At 45.8% G+C, this 18,270-nt stretch overlaps 1 protein-coding gene across 1 annotated transcript in view; it reads right to left on the reverse strand.

Annotated features, from left to right (window-relative positions):
• The window catches only part of TTLL11 (tubulin tyrosine ligase like 11), a 190,345-nt gene that overhangs the window by 158,979 nt on the left and 13,096 nt on the right, over nt 1–18,270 (reverse strand). The gene's annotated exons all lie outside the window — the stretch shown is intronic.

Raw genomic sequence — 18,270 nt, forward strand, 5'->3', positions numbered from 1 at the left:
TGCACCCAAACCTGGACTGGGGATCGAACCCGCAACCTCGGTATGTGCCCTGACCAGGAATCAAACCCACAACCCTTCAGTTATGGGGGGATGCTCCAATCAACTGAACCACACCGTCCAGTGCTCAGTAAAGACTTTTTAAATAAATAAATGAACAAGCCAGGAGTGGTCATCTGACCCAAGATGAGCTGACCAGATTCCCCCAGGAATTTGGAAATCAGATACCAGGCAGCCTCTGCTGGCCCTTGAGCCAGAGGTGATAAAAAGCCAGAGCCGGGCAGCTGTGCTTGGGTGCGTGCACACAGAAGCGAAGGCAGCCAATCTGCTGAGAGTGAGAAGGAGCAGGTGCAGAGGCAGGCATAGAGGTGAGACCCTGTGGCCCTGGAGCCCCCAGCCTCAGCTCCTAGGGCTTCTAGGTCCTAGATGCAGACCCCCCTGAGCCCGGCTGTCCTTCCTGTCCTTGGCTCCTAGACAACAGCCTTGTATCTGTAGAACACATCCGTTTTTTACACAAGCTATAGGGTTTCCCTCACTGAAACAGAAGGGCCTGCTCTTTCCACTACAGCCTAGGTTATCATATTAATCAAATTTGGTCAAAGTCTGCATTTACAGAATTGTTATCAAAGTCACCCAATTCTGTACTTACAGAATGTAGTTCTAAATCTGTAACTCAGATGATCCTTGTTTGTTGAAGGAAAAAGTGGGGACATGTTAGTTCATATTTAGAACCTGATTGTTTAAAGTCTTGATGAAGAGAAATGCCAGTATATTAAATAAACTCATTTGATCTTCCCACACGAGACTACTATTGATCAGAATTTTCGTCTGCTCCAAGTTGAGAGGGCTCCATTCCAATGGAAGAACACCGCGTTACTAATGAAATGGTGGTGACTCGATGGTTTCCAACTATTCCCAATTAAAACGAAGGCAAACAGACGCACTTTAAACCATTCACATTATTCCAAAGTTGTGCCAAAGCAAGGTATATGTTACATATTCTATTCACACGAACAAACTCCCGCTATAAATTATAGCATTGCACTCATTTTCTTTGCATCCAGTGGACTGAAGTTATTAATTCAGGAGTCAGAAATACAAAGAGATACAGCATATATCATTGTCTTCCTCTTGTTAGGTGCTGATATGGAGAAGGGGCATTACCTTAACCGGGGGGGGGCGGTATCTCTCGAAAACATACGATCCGGCAAAGTTCTCTAAGATCCATGCAGCTAGGCTGCTTGAAATGTGGGACCAACACCTGCTCCACCTCAGGGGACAACTGATGACCCCTTATCACCCGCACGGTCACCCTTCAGTCCTTGCTGCCTTCATGAATCCCAAATCAACCCTTCTTTCAGAAGTGCCTCTAGCTCATTTCGTTTTGAGAAACTGCCTTTTCTAAAATTCATCCATTTATTCAATAATTACTATGTACCAGACACTTTACTAAATATTGAGAATGCAGAGAAACACAATTTTAATTAGGTCCCTGGACTTCATAATCCCACCTGTTTTTAAGATCTTTTATAAACACTGCTTAAACAGCTGACATCATCCTCAATGGAGAAAGACTGAAAGCTTTTCCTCTAAGATCAAGAATGAGACAAGGATGCCCATTTTCGCCACTTCCGTTCAACATACTACTGGACATTCTAGCCAGAGCAATCGGCAAGAAAAAGAAATACAAGCTATCCAAATTGGGAAGAAGTGAAATATCTGTCTGCATATGACATGATTTTATATGTAACAAGCCTTAAAGATTATACACACACACTCACACAAACACACACAACTGTTAGAAATAAACAATTTCAACAAAGTTGCAGATATAAGATCAATATACAAAAATCAATTGTTTTTCTATACATTAACCATAAACAAGCCCAAAAGGAAATTAAGAAAACAATTCTAATCACAATAGCATCAAAAAGAATAAAATACTTAGGAAATAATCAAAGAGGCAAAAGATTTGCGCACTGAAAACTACAAAATGTGGAAAAAAATTAAAGACATAGACATAAGTAAAAAAGACAAACATTGTATGGTTCCACTTCCATGAGGTAGCCAGAGGAATCAGATTCCTAGGGACAGAAAGTAAATGGTGGTTTCCAGGGCCAGGGGAGGGGACAATGGGGAGTTATTCAATGGGGACAGAGTTTCAGTTTGGGCAGATACAGACAGTTTTGGAGGTGGGCGGTGGGAATGGTGGCCCAACGTGTGAATGTATTTAGTGTCACTGAACTGTGTACTCAAAGGTGGGTAAGATGGTACATTTTATAGTATGTATATTTTACCCACAATAAAACAACAGCAAAAACTCTGCTTATGCCCCCAGACGCTAAGGGGCCATTTGAGGCTCTACTCTGAGCTCTGCAGCCTGGAACGCTGCATGGATTTTCACAAGGCAATTGCAAATGGGCTGATGCGTCCCAGACTCCCCACTCCCCATTTTTTTCAAGGTCAGCACCATGCCATTTACCCAGGGAGATTCCAAGACTCGCTGAAGCCTCTGGTTGTTAAGAGACGCCCCGTTAGCAGCCCCTTCAGTCTGTTTCATGAATGAGCATGTGAAGTTATGAATAGCAGCCACTCAAATACATCATCATCATCATCGTGACTATTAAAGTTAACATTTATGTAATGCTTATTACTATGTCTATGTGCTAAACAACTTACCTCATTTAATCCTCACAACAGCCTTATGAGGAAGGTGTTATTTACAGCTGAAGAAACGAAAGCTTTGAGGGATCAAATCCAGGTCTGCGTGATTGCAAGGCCCACGTACTTGACCGCTGCACACAACCAACTGATCTTGTACTGATCTCTATAGTAACTAGCCTGCCCTCACACTACAGGCTGCCATCTTTTCCACAAAGGAAGTTCCTCTCTCAGCATCTATACCTGAGGGGACCCGAAATCCCTTTCCCTCTTGCCCAGAAGGACTAAAACACATTTGCAAAATAGCCAGGCTCACACAAGAATTGAAATCATTAAATGTCTTTTAAGCATATTTGTGCTTTAGGAGCAGGTCCCTCTTCTAATGGCCCAAGGAGCAAGTTCAAACCTCCTGAGGATTTGGCGAAATGAAATTTCACAGTGCATGCTGATGAAAGCACAATTCACATTTCTGTACTTCGTGAATGATTTTTCTCCTTAGAGCTTCTTCATGAAAAATAAATCTTCCAAGTGATTGGGCATAAAAGTGGCAAATAAGCTTTGATATGGGCGAGCATATGTGTACTGCATCTATGGAGGGAAATGCCCCAAAATGCTGCTTTAAACTGAGGGGCTGAAAGTGCTCAGGGGGAACACAAGGAAGGTGCAGTGACCAGGGTACCACACTTGGACTAGGAAGACCCTGGCTCAAGCCCCGCCTCACCACACCCACCTGGAGACCTGATGTGTGGACCCCGCACCCCTAAGTCTCAGTAGCTCACCATCAGGGGCAGAAAACAGCAAAACATGTCTACCTCCCAGGGCGCATTTTGTAAATAGCAAATCGCTGTTATACAGGCTAGGTTATTATTCTTAATGTCCAAGGAAATCACCTCAATGAGTAACTTCAATTTCAAAAGGTACCACCAACATATTCAGCCTCATTAGGACAGCCCTTGAATAAGAACATCGTGGTGTCCCTGCACTTGGGGAGTCGTCTATGATGTCCCCGGGCAGAGTTATAGATTCCTCTCCAATGCCTACTCTGTACTCTGCTGATATCTGCAGTACAGCCACCGCCTTGCAGGGGGCTTCTGTTCAGGTGACTGCCTCCCTACCAGACAGGATGCTGCCCTCTCCCCCACCTACCCATCCCAGGCACACAGCGTCCCGCGATCCCCGCCTCCTGGAATTCATACCCTGTGGAGTCTTTGCCCACATTGTCACAGGCTTGGTGTACGTGACCAATCACTGCAGCAGAAGTGATATTCAGATATTAAGATACTTCCGATATTAGCGTATCTTTATAAAAAAGACTGAAGCCCCCCTCTCCTCATCATCATCATTACAACCCATTTTGAGGAAGCCTAGGAAGAAGTAAGAAATCAAAGCTTCCTGCCCACAGCCCTGTGAGTGAATTTGAAACTGGATCCTTCAGCCCCAGTCAAGTCTTCAAAGACTAGGACTCTGGCCCACAGCTTGACTGCAGCCTTGTGAGCGATTCTGAGCCCCAACACCTGGATAAGCCACACTCGGATTCCTAACCCGCAGAGATAATAAACGTGCGTTGTTTTATGCTGCTAAGTTTGGGGAAAATATGTCACATAGCAATAGAAACGGAATACACTATTCCAGTTTTACAACACAGTCATAGAGAAAGAAAGCATTCTAAGAATAAAGGAATTGAAGACTAAGAGAGCTTTATAATGCGTATAGTAATTACTATTTATTGAGCACTAAGTATGTGCTAGGTATCTTACATATACGCTTCCATTTTGCACATAAAAAAATACAATCCCATTGCTACTAAGTGGTAAACCAGAATCTGAAGTCATATTTGTTGGTCTATCACCAAAGACTGTGTGCCCTTTTGACTGTACCAAGATAGATGCGTGGATAGACGGGTTAATGGTGGCCAAAAACACAAGCAAATGTATGTATGAAAAAAATGAGCTGCGGTGAAGACTTCAAAGAACTAAAAAAGTAACATTTTTCTTCAATCAAGAAAGCCAGCAGACAAAGAACATACCTGTGGTAATCCATCAAACCCTGAAAGGTGTGACCAGGTGGAACACGGTTCTATCGGCCACATGTGAGCATATCAAAGGGAGGTGAGCCCCTTTCGAGCCTGAGAGAGGGACACCCGCTCGGTCCTCTTCTCTGTTGCTCACATCTCAGCCAATGGCATCGCTATCCTCCCAGACAGGTGCGAGGAGCCCACCAGGCAGCTGAGGGGCCACGGGAGATTCCAGGCTCCCTCCTGCCCGTGGGAAGTGGGGCTGATGAGAAAAGGCCTCTCGGTGCTGGGGAGGGACCAGCCAGCTCTGTGACCCTAGAGTCTTGGATGAGGCTGGGGGAAAGTCCACACACGGGGCAACTCCAAGCCTGTCTCCTCGGAGGGGCAGTGATGGCAATGTGATTGGGTTAGTAGATGGATTAATAATGTGTTTGAACCACCTAGCACCGTGCCTGGCACACAATGCCTGCTTTCCTTCCCCACTTCCATTCTTTCCCACCACCCTTCACTGTGGGCTGCTGAGATATTACCCAAAGGAGCTGGTGAGCAGGGGATGTGTCTCAGGACGAGCCTCAGGAAAACATGCACGATGTCACTTGGGGTATTTGCAGCCATGTAGGTCTCCAGGGTAGGCGCCTGACCTTTGCAGAAAGCCCGTATTTGCATGAAAGCTCCTTAACCTGAGTTCAAGAACCTGGATTCAAAACTCAGCCCTGCCAACTACCAAGGTCCTTGGTTTCGTCATCTGAGAAAGGACCAGTAAAGCCTCCCTCGTAGAGGGTGTAGTGAAGGTTAAAAACAACCATGCAAGTGAAAGAACATTTGTAAATGGTCTGGCATGTTGTAGGAGCTAAATGAGTCCAACTGCCTCCTGGGTTGTTCCTCACCTAAGTGAGTCCCATGGTGAGAGGCAGAGGCCCCAGATCTCCCCGAGGGAGAGAAAGCAGAGGCTGGCCCTCGGACACCTCACCTCTGAACAGAGATGAGTCCCCGCCCGAGGGATCAGAGCCAGCCTGGGGGCGGAGGCAGACGCATTAGTGGAGGGCAGCAGAGGGCACATTCTGTGTTGCAGCGTAAGAGCCCAGGGGGAGCCAGGTTCCGGCTGGAGGCGAGGGAAGCCTCGCCAAGGGTGGGCCGTTTGAGCTGGTGTGAAGGAGGCGTGTGCCACGCAGAGGTGAAGAGAAAGGGAAATCAAGCAGAGGGGACGCAGCCTGCCAGACAGGGGGTCTGGGAGAGTAGGACAACTTCCAGGTGCCTGGAGCCAACGAGCGGCCCAGACAGATCACGAAGGGCTTGCAGGGCAAGCTGAGGAGCCAGAACTCCATCCTGTAGCTGGAAGAGAGCCAAGGGAAGTGCCCAGGCAGGGCGAGGCTGGACCCGGCTGGGATGCAGAGTGGAAGGGAGGTAGAGAGAGGCTGAGGACAGAGGCCCACGAGGAAGCCGGCCGAGGCTAGGGGAGAGGGGACAGGATGGGGTGGTGACAGGGCAGAGAGAGAGAACGCACTGGGAGTAGGAGCAGCGAAAGCATGGAGCCAGAGCAGCCACCAGCTCAGTGCGGAAGAACCACTCCGAGGGGCCCATGCACTTCAAAGAAGCCCCTTCTCTGTTGCCCACCGGCTGCCTTTCCTGTCCCACCTCCTCCGGGTTCCTGGGCGTTGCGAGACAGAGAGGATCCCACGGGGATAAGTAGCACTGAGGAGCCTTCCAAGTTAATAAAGGCGCCGTCTGGCTCCAGTGGGTTTCCCAGGAAGACAATAATTACTCAGCCTCTAATAGAGCCAATAAATATGGCAGGAGGATAAGTAATTAACAACCGTTTGCTGAAAAGTAGCAATTCTCGTGATCTATGAAGTTTTCCTTCCCTGTTCACTACTTCTCACTGCAAACATGATACTCTGAGCAAGTATGCTATTCATCGTTCACTGAGCTAATCACCAAAACAGGTTGTATTTTTTTTATTAAATCCATTCATTATAATTGTCTCACACGAATTAAGCCGGAAGAGCTGTGGTGAGGCCTGTCGTCCGCCTTACTTCTGCCTCTGGTCGCAATACTTGTAACGAGATCAAAATTGTTACCAAAGAATTTAACTACAAAAAAAAGCCTATGCTGGAAGCAGAGGAAGGTAACCTTGCCCTCTTTCTGAATTTCAGTGCCCCATGGAGAGCTTCTCCTGTTACTTATTCTGGTGTCTCATTTCCCACCCATAAAGAATCCGTATCAGTAGAAATTATATTAGGTAAGAGAAAAAGAAAAAGACTTTGCAAACTTCTAAAGTGATTTACCTCTTGGCTTGCAATTTTAATTAAAATTCCAGTTTATTTAGCAAATAGCTATGAAAAGATTAGATATCAATTTAGCACCATGTTCTTTTTCCGCTTCTCAATTCATAGGGGCGTCACGGGCAACGAAATACCCACATTAAATGGCTCCTTCTCTGTCCCGTCATAACTCAGCCTGTGAAAAAGCGTTCTGATATCAGTTATCAATTATCAATTAACTCCATTACGCTCTGCAAAATTATCACCAGTAATCTCCCTGCTCTCTACTCCCTCACTGTGGGTAAATTACATCAATTCACCACGAGGCCTCCAATTACCAAGTTTCTTCCACATTGAAACTTGAAATGTGTATATTAACTGAAATGGAAACAAAGCAAATCTGGTTTCTATTTTGGCAGCATGTTCCCCCCACCCAGGGTATCCAATGACTTTTCCTGAAGTCACTCCTGACACCTTTTAGGGCGGCTCATTCCCAGCTGGCCAGATCCCTGGGTCACTCTGGCACTTCCCACAAAGGCAACTCCCACGGAAAGCCAGTCGAAGCACCCTGGCTCAGCCAAACATCCGTTCATTCCCTCAGCACACGAGCCGGTCGTGCCTTTGAGCCAGGATGCTCGGGGAATGCCGAGAGGCCCCACAGACGGCTGGTGGCCAGAGACGGGCTGCAGGGGTGAACATGGGAGGAAAAATGAAACTGTCCCAGCGTTCAAGGAGCTAAGAGAGTGGCAGCTGAGTCAGACGCATGAGCAGATTGTTGTGATGCGTGTAGCCACAGCCTCAGTAAGCGCCTACATGGCTGCCTCAGAGCTAACCTCTCTGCACACGCTGTCACCTTAATGGCCACACGACCTTATGAATAGCTGGCGTACCCCTGTTTCACAGAAGAGGCAAACGAGGCTTGGAGGTAGGCAACATCTGAGCTGACCCTCAGTGCGAACGAGAGAACTTTCCCAGACTGAAGGGGAAAGGGACTTCCAAGGCAGGAAGCAAAAGCACCTGCAAAGACCCAGCAAAGAGCAAGCAAGAGCCTTGAGATCCAGGCCTCCTCTGTCTGTAGCCACGAATATCCGGGCCACCTTGGGCATTAGTAGACATCTTCAGGCCTGGTTCCCCCTCTGCCACACACAGGATATGTCCCACTCTGCATATCTGGGAGGGACTGCTCTTCTTTTCCAACAACTAGTTATGATTTGTACTGACCCTAAAGCACCTAGTGCTGTCTTAGTAATGTACCCCAGAGGACTTACTAGATGAAGGAGGATGGACTCTGCCCCCCTAAATTCCTTTGCACCTTCTGGCCCCTAAAACCAACCCGTAATCTTCCAGAGACATGCCACTGCCTCAAATCATACCATCCCATATTATTAAGAATACAATCGTACCAATGATACTATAATAATAGAAATTGTGGCTGCTATTTATTAGCTTATATTATGTGCTGCATACTGTATACATGTGCTATCTCAATTAGCCTTCACAACTGCACTGTCAAGGAGCTTGATATGTGACATTCCATTTTACAAGTGGAGAGACAGGCTCAGAACCATTGGATAACTTAGTCTGGGTGATGTTTCCAGTAAGCGGTAGAGCAAGGAACAGAACTCAGCCCCATTATGCCCTCAGTCCCCAGAGAACTAAGCCTAGAAGAAATGAATGAGGTTCCTTTAACAACCATGGAATACCAGAGATAAGGAGGTTATAGGAAGGCTGATGTGTGTCAGGAAGGGGAAGGAGAGGGCCCTGGGACTTGACCCCACTGGGAGCTCTCCGGAGTGCTGAAGCCCCGCTGCCAAAGGACAGTGTATACTCTAACTCAGAGCACCAGCATCTGCCTGGGCGCCTCTGCCAGTCCTGACCTCACCTCCAGATTTCGGTGCCCGATACAGCCACTAACAGAATAGAGCGAATAGAAATGGGAGTACATCTGGGAGAGGGACAGTTATGTTTTAGAAGCACTGAGCTCGAGGGGACAACAGGACATTTAATTGGAACTATCTTGCAAGGGATTAGAAATACGGGAACGGGAGTGAAGAGAAGTCTAAGCCAGAAGTGCAAATTCATGAGTCACAAAGGAGGGAACTGGAGAAAGGGTGAGTGCATTTTCTGAGTGGTTACTGAGAGAGAAAACCAAAGGGCCAGGGTCAGAGAGGGAAGGGAACTCCTTCCTAGCAGTCCTGGACAACGGGTACCAAGAACAGATAACTAAACCCTCCAACTCCGATACTGCATCGAAAGGTATTTGTGGGGGGGGGGGGGGGCAGAATGCTATTGTCTATAACTTTGAACCTGCAAATAAACAACCACTACAACTCCTCAACTTCCCTCCCGAAAGAACAAGAAATGACCAAGTATTCAAGGGAAAAATGGAAATTAGCCTACTATAAGGCGACAAGATTCAAGTTCATCAAAGGTCATACCCACTCTTACTTGAAGTAAAGCTTATAAACTTGAGATGTCACTCAGACCTTGAGCCTCTCTTTGGCCTTTCAGACCGTAGAAGAACCTTCAGGCTTACATGATGGGACATTTATAAACACATCTCTCCCCCTGCTGGTGGCAGAGATATGAGAATAGCACCTTCATTCTCTGGCTCCATCCCCACGTCTACTCTCCTACACACCTTAACAATAGTTATACTTCTTCATTAACTCCGTTTTTCATTCAGATAAACAATATTATGCATCAACTCAAGGTCAGGCACTGGGGACTCAGAGAAAAATAGGGCACAATCCCTGTCTTTAGGATGTGAACTTATAAATAAATCATAACGCAACATTGCAAATGCTCCAGTAGATGATGATCAAAGGGCAATGGGGGCATGAAGCAGGATGTGAGTTATTCCTCTGGGGGGAAAGGTGTCATCTGGTAGGAACCTACTGAGCTAGAATTTGCCATGCGCAGAAGCCAGGAAGGCAGTCTCGGCTGAAGGAGCCCCTGTGCAAAGGCGTGAGAGCATAAGGGAGCGCGATTAGAAGTCTCTCCAGGGCAGGAATAACATCTTAATTCTGTCTGTACTCCAGGTGCACTGCCCCATGCCTGGCGGGGCGGGGGTGGGGGTGGATGCTGTCGGTAAGTAATAGATGCCGGAGGGATGAATGGCATGCGGTTTCGTGTGGAGGGAATAAAACAGGACTATGGCGTCTTACAACAGAAAGGGAACTGAATGGAACCAGAATCTATAAGCCTCAAAACAAATCTTAATGTGAAACTGCTCGGGCACACAGCAGACATGGGCGGGCCCTGGTCGTCCATTCCTCCAGCCCAGGGTTGAATAACTCCGCAGGTGAATGAGGCAGCTCTCGTAAAGGAAAGGTACGCCCTGCAACGTGGGCCAGTTCGGGAGTGATGGGCTCGTTCACAGCTACAGCCGCCCTCCTTCTGTTCAGAATTTTTAAAGAGGTTAATTTGAGAGCAATAACAACCAATATGATGCAGCGGGGAGTGAGAGTATGGGCATATTTATCAAATTTTAGACTCTCCTTTTGTTTCCCATGTTGAACTGTATCGTCAAGTTCCAAATCTTCTCATTTTTCTCAGCTTAACACAGCCAATAGCTGTGGCAAAACCCCCTGCTTTCCCTAGCTCCTTGTGATGGGGGTTGTTATTCCTCTACGAAGTATTTAAGCAATACCTTTTAATTTGCTTAATGACCTCAGAACAAACTGACCGATGGCCCAGCTCAGTTGGCAATGACAGTTGACATTTCCCTGATGACCACATAATTAGGCAATTGCATTAAGTGTATGTCACCCTGATCCGCTAATGTGTGGTCTGTTAAGGCAAAGCCAGACCACTCGTGGCTTGCAGTCAGCTTCCACAGCCCACGGGTCTCTAAGCACTCTGGTACCAGTTTAAACACCTTTGTATTTTCATGGTGTTATAAATCTGAGGCTTCTCTGGTGAATCCTGAAGAAATTGGACCAGCAAGGTTAGCTCTGGAAAAATCAGTATTCTATTGCAAATAATAAGTACAAATATTATAGGATTAAAAATCAGGAGACCAAGGTCCTGGCCAGGTAGTTCAGTTGGTTAGAGCATCGTGCCGATACAGTAAGGCTGCGGGTTCAATCCCCAGTCAGGGCACATACAAGAATCAACCAATGAATGCATAAATAAGTGGAACAACAAATCAATGTTTCTCTCTCTCCCCCACCCTAAAATCAATAAATATAAATAAACAAATAAATCAGGAGACCAAGATTCTAGTCCTAATTAATTAGTACACCCACTCAACAAACATTAATTGAGTGCCTGTTATGTGCTAGCTACTGAACTCAGTGCCAAGATATAACAAAACCACCACCACCACCACATTTGCTGAGTGTTTATTATGTGCCAGGCATGGTTCTAAGCACTTCACAGGTAGAATAAAGTCACTTAAAACTGTTAACAAACTTAGGGGTAAGTACTATTCTCATACCCATTTTGTCGATGAGAAAATTGAGGCACAGAGAAGTAAGGTAACTTGCCCCCGTTTTCACCCTCAGAAGTGGCAGAGCCAGGGAACAAACCTAGCAGTCTGACTCCAGAGATCAATAAGATGTATCCCTAACGAAGCTCAGAGTTTCTTGGAGGGACATCAGACACATGTGCTTAATGGCTCTATCACCCAGGGGAAAAGTTAATCTCTCTGTATTAGTTTTCTACTGCCGCACCCAAAATTAACAGAAACCTAGTGGCTTCGGACAAGGTCCATACAGCAGCTCATATTCTTTAGGTGAGGGCCCACCATGGCACGGCTGGGTTCTCTGCTCAGGGTATCACAAGGCTGAAACCAAGTTGTTGCAGTTCTCGTCTGGCTCAGGGTCACCTTCCAAGATCACTGGGGGAATTTGTCCCCTTGCAGCTGTGGGACTGAGGTCCTCATTGTCCTTCCAGCTGTCAGCCAGAGACCACACTCAGCAACCAGAGACTGCCCACAGTTCTTTGTCATAGTGACCCTCCCCCCCAGGCAGTTCATAATGTAGAATTTGCTTTCTTCCAGACCAGCCAGAGCACATCTGCCTGACTTCGTGTCCAGCAACCAGCCAGAGAAACTCTGCTTTTAAAGGGTCACCTGATTAGGTCAGGCCCACCCAGGGAAATCTCCCTTTTGCCATATCGTGTGACATCATCATGGGAGTGACAGTTCACATCCACAGATCCCACCCACACTCAGAGGGAAGGATTATACACATGTGAAGGCCACTGGGGTCATTTTAGGATTCTGCCTACCATACTTTCTGAGTTTTCACTTTCCTGGTCTGAGGCTAGACTACGTACAATGGCATACTAATTATCCATATAGTGATTTACAGTTTCACAAAGACCTTTTCACCTATATTTTCTCAATGAATCCTTACAATCCAGAGATCCCAGAGCTCTGGGAGCAGAGGTTAGCCTCACTGTAAGGAAGCGGAATATAAGGGATAGAGGAGATACAACCTTTCCCTGCCATGCTGGGAGCACATCGGAGGGCAGAGACCTTGGCCAAGTCTTCCAGCTCCAGCTTCTGGGCTCCTTCCCCCAGCCCGTGCTGCCACGCTGATCGGGGAGACCGGATATATCCCAGTGCCAGTGGCCACAGCTGTAGCAGAAAGAACGGAGGCTTTGCAGGTCTGGGTTCAAATCCAGGTTTGCCCCCTCTTAGCAACACGGTCTTGGGTAAAGTGACGTCTGCCTGGGCATCCTCATCTTGAGGGGGAGTTAGACTGTGTGGCCTCCAAGGGCTCTTTTGTCCTCTAATTGGGACAAAACCGCTTCAGCTGCACCGTGGCAGCTCGTCAGCTTCGTGTTTCCATTCTCCTGGTTGAGGAGAACCCCATAACTAGACCCTCTTCCAGGTCTCCCTGTGATCTGCGCATTTCGTTAGATTCCTGGGGCCGCCGTAACAAAGTAGCACCGACTGGGTGGCTTCAAACAACAGAAATTGATTCTATCACAGTCCCGGAGGCCAGAAATCTGGACTCAAGGTGTGGGCAGGGTTGGTTCCTGCTGACAGTTCAGACAGAGAACCTTTCTAGGCCTCTCCACTTCCGGTGGCTGCAGGCCATCCCTGGCATTCCTGGCTTGTAGATGTGTCACTCCGGTCCCTGCTTCACATGGCCCTCATCTCTGCATGTCTGTGTCTCCTCCTTTTCTGTTTCTTATAAGGACATGCATCATTGGATTTAGGCCTCGCCCTGAATCTAGGATCATCGCCTCTTGAGATCCTTAACTTAATTACATCTGCAAAGACAGTATTTCCAAATAGGCTCATATTCACAGATATTGGTTAGGCCTGGGACACATGGTTTGGGGAGACGCAACTCAACGAACATCGTAAATTGATCCATACATGCCACCATTGATGAAATACAGGTGCCCCGTGGTTGTTCCTCATCACAGAGAGCACTGCATGAGCGTCCTTGTTGTGCCCATGGGTAAGAATTTCTCTCGAAGTGGAATTGTCTGAGTCACAGAGGATACACATTTCCAACTCTGCTAGCTACTGCTAAGTATTTTTGCCAGTCTAATTAATGTGAAATGGTATCTCATCATTGTTTTAATTTGCATATTCATGATTATACCAGTGAGGCCAAATCATTTTTTTCTAATGTTTATTGACTATTGGGGTTTCTTCTTTGAATATCTTTTTTTTTTTTTAACTCTAAATAAGCAATTCTCTATGGGGTTATTCAGGAGCTTTTTCAAAAGTACAGAGATACCAATTTAGGGGAGGTGGGCTTGGACCTAGAAATCTGAATGCTCAAAAGCTTGTTCGGAGACTGGGCCGCAGCCCCAGGGAAGGACCACGGTTCTAAAAGTTAGTAACCAGTCTCACTGGCACTTGGTTGTTACACCGTCAGAGTTCATGAGGGGCACTAGCTCATATGAAACTGTGATACTGTTTTGATTAGAGGGTGTTGGAGGGATGCCAGTCACACGGGGGCTCTCTGACAAAGGCCCTCTGGGAAAACCGCTCCCAGCTCTCAGTGCTAGAAAAGGCTGCACGTCGCTTACCTACCGTCTTTTACCTTACAGGCCCCACGGCTTGCAACTTGGTACGTTTCTGTTCTCCCTTGGTAACCACCGGAAAGCTCAGAACCAAATCCGTGTCCCATCACAAAAACTGCAAGACCTTAAGGTCATGCGTGTCTAGGTGCTAACTTTTCCCTGATTTCATCTTATTATGCTATTTTTATTGTTCCTGTGTTCCTGATTTTTTTACCTAAACGTTTAAAAAAGTGTAACAATGTATATGTTTTTATTTTATTTTATTTTTATCCTCAGCTGAGGACATTTTTTCATTGCTTTAGAGAAAGAGGAGGGGAGAGAGAGCGTGAGAGAGCGAGAGGAGGAGAGAGACATCAGTGTAAGAGAGAAATGTCAGTTGGCTGCCTCCTCGTAGGTACCCCGACTGGGGACCAAACCCACAACCCGCAGTTACGGCATGATGCTCCGACCACCCGAGCCACACTGGCCAAAGCACAATGTATATAGTTTTAAAGCCACTTGACATACTTTTGGGGAGTAATAGAGGCATAAATACATATTAAAATAATTTTAAATTTGACTGTATAGGATAAGTGATAATAGACAATTTATGTGAGTTAAGGCCCTTCTTTCAAAACTGACCTATTTTCAAGATTCATCAGTGATGATATCAGTTCTGTTGTTGATGTTTAACTAGAAAAAACACTTCAAAGATGACGTATTCACAGCATATCAGTGAAAATGATTAAATGCTAGAAATGGGACACATAAATTGGCTAGCTATAGCCATTAAGGTGCAGAAAAGATAGGACTGGGTTTTACAATCTAATACCATTCATTTCTAAATGACCGTCACTGAATTTTTTAAATGATGCCAATATAGTTACATTTATTTAAGACACATTGAGTTCAGTGGCTTTAAAAGTAAATTTTCAAAAACTTCCCCAATAAATTTTTAAAACTAGTTTTAACTTCTCGGTTCCTGTGTTCCTGAAAAAGCAAAGCAAAACAAAACAAAAAATATGCTACCGCTTACTTCACTGTTACTCCATTCCTTCCGCAAGCTGCTCTGTGCACTGAGTAGAAGGAAAGCCAGCCAATTCATCCCAGTTTTTCCAGGACTGTCCTGGATTTAAAACTGAAAGCCCAGTACCCCCGGACACCACCTCAGTCCCAGGCAAAGCAGGGCAGTCGGTAGCCTGCACTGGGGCAGCTCCATTTCCCAGGGTGTGGAAGGAAAGGCCTTTGAAGGGCAAGTCTTCCTCCTACACTTTAAAAATGAATGGCAATCATACGTCCAAAAGTTACCCCTAACTGGGTAGGAAAACAAGATACAATTCTGAACTTGGTTCACCTAATACCAGCCTGGATTTCACAGTCAAAGCATTAGAAGACATCTTCACAAGGCAATGTTCTTATTCTGTCCTAAAGAAGTCCAGGGAAAGAAACGCCATCCACCTACCTCTGAAACCCATTCTACCATGCATATCCTTTTTAAAATATTAAGTTCAATCTACAATTATATCATTTTCATTCCCAGCACCGAAGTGAATTAAAAAAACTTAAAGAAATGCTAGGTACAGGAAATCAGGTAAAAATATTGGAGACCTCAAAGTGAGTCGCCAGAACAAAGTTAGAAGGCAGATGGAAGACAGTCTTTGGACTTAGAGGAAAAAGAGAAGACTAAAGCTCTGAACTTTAAAAATATTAGGAACTTTTCAGAACAAGGTGTCAAGACAACAGCCTTAAAGCCTCCATTATAATCTGTTCTGTCCAGTACAATCATCATACCTGGGTTCTCCAAACGAAGGAAAAAACTTACATATACTACTGGATGCCAGCTGCTCTCCTGCTATTTCATCTAATCTCCCAGTATTCCTGGGCACAGATAGTGTCCGACCATGTTTACAGAGGAGGAGAACAAAGCCCAGAGTTCATCTGCATGCTAGGCGTTGGGCATGAAATAATGAACACAAGAGGCATAGTAATGAAATAATAAATAATAAACATTATAGTCGTAAAAAAGAAACATGAGAATCATGGTTCCTCCTTTCATGGAGCTTAGAGCCTAGCTGGGAATGACAGACACTCCAAAAATTATTACAAAAATAATGATGAGTGACCCTGCTTGGGGTGATAGGGGAATGCCCCCAGAGAGCAAAGAATAAGGAGACAAAGGAGGTGAGAGGAGGCAGTGAGAGGAAGGAAGACCCTGTCCTGCATCCAGGCAGAGGAGGTGGCAGCAGAGGTCTGGCGATGAAAACGTTCGGTTACGTGCCCGAGATAACGCAGTTTGTAAGTGGTCGGGTGGGGGGTTCGAATCCTGTGCTTGCTGACTGCAGAATTCATGTTCTCACCTCTGCAACACAATGTGACCAGCTGTGCTTCAAATCTAAAGAGGATGTTCCACAAAGAGGATCCGATTCCCCATGATGATACTCAATGTTTCCCAGGCTCATCTGATCATAAGAATCGCCTAAAGGGGCTTGTTAAAAAATAGGAGTCCCCAGGTCCCACCACTACTGGGAAATCAAGTTTGAGAGAATGCCCCAGGTGATTCTTGTGATCAGACAAGTTTGGGATATGCTGAGTTAAAAACACCTAAAACCCAACACACTAGGAGCTTACTTTCTTAAAAATGTCACTGGACATTTTAAAGAAATTGGCAGAGCTCCTTGAAGTAATTTAGCCTTCTAAGAAGAAAAGTAGTAGGGGAAAAAAATTAAAATCCTCTAGAGATTAATCAGCCAGCCAGCCAAGTAAAATGTCCCCCTCCTTCCTTCCAGATTTCCTATGGATTTTTACTGTCTCTCATTCTGGATTAAGTAACGTCTTCTCAGTGTGGAACAGGTGGCTGCTGTCAAAACAAACCCCTCCCCACACCTGAAGGCTCGGCAGCGTGCTGCTGATTTGGAGTCATCGCTAATTAGGGAGCTGAACAGAGTAACCGAAGCAGCAAGATGATACGGAACGACAAGCTGTGGCTGTCACCTGGGAGAGGGTACAGATTTAGAACTCAAACAGGTTCAAATCCCAGACCTACCGCTCACGAGATGAAACAAGGACAAGTTAATGAACCTCTCTGAGCCTCACTTTCCCCAACTGCCGAGTGATTTCTGAGAAAAATGTGAGATAAGGGAGGTGGTGGCCTGACGCTATCAGGCCCTTAACAAATGTTTGTTAATAAATAATAAAACGAGAGTGAATTTATGGCCCAACCGGAGGACCGTGCTCCTATGGAACCAACAACTAATAAGATATATGAAATTAATAAAAAAAAAAAAAAAAAGATTCATGGGCACAGAGCACTGATTCTAAGCTATGCTCTGGGAAAACTGGCCCTTCCCAGGATGCAGTGGACTGAATTATAATGTGGTTCTCTTGGTATGATGCTTGAAAATGTGGGAATGGGAGGGAGCTTTAATGTGCTAATTTTTGTTCACAGGCAATAGATCCGCTGAGGGCGAGAAGAATGGAACCCAGGTTCCAGAAAAGAGAGCGGGCTGCAAGTCAAGGTGAGGCCCGCTCAAAGGCTGAAGAACTGGGGGAGCAGAGAGGTGGTGTGGTGGGGGTGGGTGAGTCCTTAGTAATAATTAAGCCATGCAGTTTAGAAAGCGCTTTAAATGACTTTCCTCTGCTAAGGGAACATGCCAGAAGGGAAGTTTGATAAGGAGTGTGAGGAGGACACAAGGAAAGGACACAAATCACCAAGCCAGAGTTCGGGGTCATGCAGAGAGCAATCTCACCTTAGAACTGAGGGGCAGAGACCATCCGAAGGTGCAGACAGGACTAGTCACCTGAGAATCGTTAGATTACTGACGTCAGGTCTTAGCTTGCAGTCATGACAGAGCCTCCTCTATCAAACTCAGAAAGGCCACAAAATCTGTAAGAGGCACTGCTAATTACCAGATGTTTGTGCAAGGGGTAAAACTTATTCGACATTTAGGGGGATTCTACTGAATCCCCTAATTAAGAACAAGAGTGGTATAGTCCTCGAGATTTGAGTTCAAACCTTGGTTCCGCATGACCTTGAGTAAGTTACCTAACCTCTGAACCCATCCCTTTCTTTGTCTGGAATACAGGCAGTGGTATTTTTCACCTCAAGGTTTGCAAGGATCAAATGAGATCATGTATGAAAAATACCTAACACTGGATATTGCTTCTCTGCCAGTCAAAAAAAAAAAAAAAAAGTGGACTTTGTTTCTTTTATGTTTCAATCCAACTTCTTTGTTGGATATGGAATTTAGAAGGTTGGTTGACAAGTTTGTTTATTTGGGAAAATAAACACCGAAGCTAAAAGCCGATTTGCATTGGTTTGTAAATCCGCCAACTATTCCTGCTGCAGAATCTGGAATCAAGGTG

This window comes from Furipterus horrens, unplaced genomic scaffold (assembly GCF_987537825.1).
Source record: "Furipterus horrens unplaced genomic scaffold, mFurHor1.1.pri manual_scaffold_4, whole genome shotgun sequence".
NCBI lineage: Eukaryota > Metazoa > Chordata > Mammalia > Chiroptera > Furipteridae > Furipterus > Furipterus horrens.